The following is a 4,873-nucleotide window of genomic DNA, read 5'->3' as shown; positions in this document are numbered from 1 at the left end:
AATGGAAAGAAGTATGGGTTAGTCATTATTGATGATTACAGCTGATGGACTTGGGTTAAATTCCTTATATCTAAAGACGAATCATATGGAGTATTCAACATCTTTTGCACACAAGTATAGTCGAAAAAAGAATTAAAGAACTTAAGAGTCAGAAGTGATCATGGTGGAGAGTTTGAAAATGATCCATTTGAAATGTTTTTTTAAAAACATGGAATTATCCATGAGTTATCTTCTCCTAGAACTCCACGGAAAAATGGAATTGTAGAGAGGAAGAACAGATCGTCTCAAGAAATGGCTAGAACCATGATCCATGAGAAACATCTTCCAAAGTGCTTGTGGGCAAAAGTTGTTAATACCTCTTGTTATGTTCAGAATCGAATCTATATCAGACAAATTTTGACAAAAACATCATATGAGTTATTTAAAGGAAGAAAGCTAAGCATTTCTTATTTCCATCAGTTTGGTTGCACTTGTTACATTTTGAACAATAAAGACTATCTGAGGAAATTCGATGCTATAGCTCAGAAGAGTGTCTTTTTAGGATGCTCTGAACACTCTAAAGCATACAATATGTATAACTCTGAAACTAGAATGGACAAAAATTCTATACATATAATATTTAATTACAAAGATCCTGACTATGACACGTCAGACCTTGTTAAAAGTTTTGCAGATATGCGGGTTTTTGAAGAATATCTAGAAGTTGGACCTTTAGAAGCTAGGAATTCAGAATTTGCTTGCTCATATGATAGTATACCAAAATCTGATCCAACTCCTGGAGATCATCCAGAAGATGCATATTCTAAAGAAGCCCTAGATTGTTTAGAAGTTTAAACCTTGGCTATGCAAGAGGAGCTGAACCAGCTCCTGAGAAATGATGTTTGGGATATTGTCCCTAGACAAAACCAGAGAAACATTATTGGAAAAAGTGGATATTTAGAAATAAGTTGAATGAACAAGGAGAGGTGATAAGAAATAAAGCTAGACTAGTAGCTCAAGGCTACAAACAACAAGAAGGTATATATTTCTCTGAAACCTTTACACCAGTTGCAAGGTTAGAGGAAATCAAACTTATTCTCGCTTATGTTATTAATCATGATATTATTTTATATCAAATGGATGTTAAGAGTGCTTTCTTAAATGGATTCATTTCTGAAGAAGTGCATGTCAAACAACCTATTGGGTTTAAGGACTTTGTCCACCCAAATTTTGTTTTCAAACTGAAGAAACCTCTAAGGACTCAAACAAGCTCCAAGAGCTTGGTATGAAAGATTGAGCAATTTCTTAATTGAAAATGGTTTTCAAAAAGATCAGGTTAACATTACATTATTCAGAAAGACTCTAAATAAGGATATCTTAATTGTCCAAATCAATGTTAATGACATAATTTTTTGTTCTACTAATGCCTTCTTTGCAAGCAATTTATTGAGACCATGCAGGCTGAATTTGAAATGAGCATGATGGGAGAATTAAGATTCTTCCTTGGGATTCAAATCAACCAATGCAAAGATGGGACCTATGTTCATCAATCTGAGTATACAGAGGAGCTATTGAAGAAGTTTAATCTTGGAGATTGCAAGATTATGGCAACTCCTATGCATCCTACCTGCAGCCTGAACAAAGAAGAAAGCAACACAATGGTAGATCATAAGCTATATTGAGGTATGAGTGACTCTTTACTTTACCTCACTGCTTATAAGCCTGATATTTTATACAGTGTATGCATGTGTGGAAGATTTCAATCAGATCCTAGAGAAGTTCACTTAACTGCTGTTAAAAGAATCTTTAGTATTTAAAAGGTACATCAAATATGGGTTTTCTTTATAAGAAACTTCTAAATTATAAGCTAGTTGAATTTTGTGATGCTGACCATGCTGGGGATAAAAGTGAGAGAAAATCCACAAGTGGAAAATTTTAATTCATTGGTGAAAACCTAATATCCTAGGCCACTAAAAGACAAGCAAATATTACTTTGTCTACATCAGAAATAGAATACATATCAGTTGCTAAATGTTGTACATAACTACTTTGGATGAAATATCACCTAGAAGATTATCAGATATGTGGTAACAGTATACCTATTTTCTGTGAAAATATTGATGCCATTTGTTTAACAAAAATTCATGTTCAACATTCTAGAACCAAGCACATTGAAATTAAATATCATTTTATTAGAGATTATGTTCAGCAGAGTGTTATAGATATTCAGTTCATTGGTACTGATCATCAATGGGCTGATATATTTACCAAGCCTCTTATTGTGGAGATATTTGAATTTATCAAAAAGAATCTGAACACATGGTGTTTATCAAGGATTAGTGCTTGATTCTGAATGGAGTATCAGTCTCTGAAAATGATCAAAGGTAACCATATCAAAAAGCCACAAGAGAGCCTCTGATATTAGGCTACCTCCAAATTATTTTAGTTTCTGAAACTCTGGACTTTAATATTGTTGTTAAACTCGGATACATTAAATGGGATTGAATATTTAATTTTTGGTAAATAAAATCTTGCTTAACTCATATTGGCAATACATCTATTAAGACTAAAGTTAATGCAATTTCTTGGTCTCAAACTGAGTCTATTACAAGTAAGGTACAAAATGTCTAGCATCCATATAGGTAGATCACACTTCTCTATCTATCATATGGGTGCTAGAGTTAAAACTCTTTCATTGGATAATCTTTTTCCCATTCATGAAACCTAAAGTAGGACATCCTCATCATATTGTACGCCCTCTTCTTTGGTGAGTTTTTCTTATGGTTTTTCTTGTGTGTCTTGAGTAGTGTTATCAGTTGTGTTGACACTCTCATTTGTTATTACCTTCTAAGTACCTTCACTTACTTCAGTCTCTTTGTTCTCTTCAATTCTCTGATTCTGATAAAGAGTTATTGATGGTTCCTTCCCTTCTCCTTGTGTTAGCTTACTCATTTTTAAACTAGTGTTTTGAAATGTGTCATTCTTTTGTTATGAAGAGCTTATTTTATAAGCATGTTTAAAATAACAAATTGTTTCTTTTATTTTTTGTGCCTAATCAGTTTTTACAAACAAGCTGATTTGGTAGTCCTTTTTCAACCATTATTCCTTAGTTCCTGTGTCTGTGTCCTAGTTTTAGAAATCAGTTTGACTTTACTAAGAAGATGTATTGATTATTGGTCATATTCTGATTGGATACCATGAGTTAAAATTGATTTTTATCATATTTACTTAGAATTAATTTTTCTTGTACATTTTATTGAACTGTACTGCGAAATTTGTGGAAAATGGAGTAGATATGTGTTGACAGAAAAGGATTAAATTTTCATTGATAGAAGAAGGAAGTATATTCATAAGCATTTCAGATACAACACAATAAAGATAATATTTGATATTTTTGGCCTTGAAAAAGTTTCCCCGACTGTAATCCTACACATCTTCATCATCTGAATCGAAATGAATAACATCTTAATTTGAATCAGAAGAGTCTTCTTCTCTGGGAGTCTTCTTCTTCTTGGACTTCCTCTTCCTTGACGCCTCTGGGGCTGCCTCGGGCTTGGAATCTTCAGGAGTTGAACTTATTTCAGGAGGTTTAACCTCTTCACGCCTCTACTCAATGCACTTCGTCACAACCTTTGTCTCCTTGACCATGGTAGTCTCAAAAGTAATAGAATTCTTAGAGCTCTCAAATGAAGTAATCATTTTTTATTTAGAAGGAGGTGAAAGATGATTTGTGTGGTTTGAAATTGTGAGTGTACGCTTTTATAATGGCCTGATTGGAATATTAATCATGTTACGTGTTATGATCATTGATTCTTGGAAGTTTAAACACCAATAGTTGTTAACACATGTTACCTGCTCTTTATTACATTTTTTCACTTCTCAATTTCCATTTCTCGGAAGATGACAAGATATTTATTTTTGTTAGAACAAGGTTTGGTTCTGCAATATATCTCTGAGTTTTGATGATAACAATGAGTATGTTTGTATAAACAATTTTGGTACTCTAACGTTTGTTATTTTTGAGAATTTAAAAAATAGATTCTAATCTAATGAAAGAAATGGCCAATACATTTGAAGAATCCATGTTACATTTCTGTGCTACACATGTTCTGTTGAACAGTAGCAAAACACTTCAGAAGGCTCTGAAGTATATGACTTTATACGCTATATGAAGAAACCAAGTGCTGAAGATCTGAAGACAAAGGTTCTTAGGAACAGTCCAGATGCTGAAGACTTTTGTTTCTGAAGATAAAGAGTATTGAAGAAGAAATGTTGAAGACTCTAAGGACGCAGTTCTGAAGACTTGAAGCTCTGAAGACCCAAGGTTTATTTTCTGTCTTCTAACTCATACTCGTCAGAGCCTTTGAAGTCCAAGAAGAATAGAAGATAACATTTATGTAGTACATAGTGTCGCGGGCGAAAAATCGTTTTGTTCCTCTTTTTTGTGGGATGAGACACCTGATGCCTTCTTTGGGCTCGAGTGCTCATAAAAAATGATTTTTCTTTTGTTCCGACCAAACTTTTTATTATTTCCAAAGTAGGAAAAGGAAAAAAGCTGTAATAACCTAAAAGTGGGGGGAGAGATCTTGGGTAAGAGGGTTGGTTATACGAAGGGAAGGTATTAGCACCCAACGTATCTATAGTACTCTATAGGATTCTTTATTGTTTTTCATTCCATGTTACGGTGGAGGTTCTGTTGTGAAATAGGTGGGACCTAAGGTGTTTGTTTGATTATGCTCGCAAAGATCATCGCGATCCTCTGCATACATATCCCCTAGAGGGAATCAGAGCATCTGTAGCTCGGGGTCTACGGGTGCTAAGGTTTGAGTGGTTTTTTGTGTTTTGTTTTGCTCGCCAAGGATCGACCTTATGCCTACGTATTCTCAAAGGGATG

The sequence above is a fragment of the Vicia villosa genome, unplaced genomic scaffold (genome assembly GCF_029867415.1).
Source record: "Vicia villosa cultivar HV-30 ecotype Madison, WI unplaced genomic scaffold, Vvil1.0 ctg.004900F_1_1, whole genome shotgun sequence".
Lineage (NCBI taxonomy): Eukaryota > Viridiplantae > Streptophyta > Magnoliopsida > Fabales > Fabaceae > Vicia > Vicia villosa.
This window is presented reverse-complemented; position numbering follows the sequence as displayed.